Below are 251 nucleotides of genomic sequence, written 5' to 3'. Positions count from 1 at the left end.
CTGCGGAAAGCAATCTCCCAAATGACGAATGCTGTGCATCATCGTCACGTCCTGCTTGTTCTTGCCTGCTCTTTCTTTGCAAACTTTTGCAGTTACACGGGGCGCGCGCGGGCACACATAAAGAGTTACCCAGACACGGAGTCTTTGTTCGTCCATGTTGTGTGCTCATCATCTTTATTCATTTTTTTTTTTTAGATTTGTGCATCTGTTTTAAATTAGATTTTTGTTAATCATGGGGGAAGCAGGTAAGG

Source organism: Penaeus monodon, chromosome 20, assembly GCF_015228065.2.
Source record: "Penaeus monodon isolate SGIC_2016 chromosome 20, NSTDA_Pmon_1, whole genome shotgun sequence".
Taxonomy (NCBI): Eukaryota; Metazoa; Arthropoda; class Malacostraca; order Decapoda; family Penaeidae; genus Penaeus; species Penaeus monodon.
Note: the sequence above shows the minus strand (reverse complement) of the source record.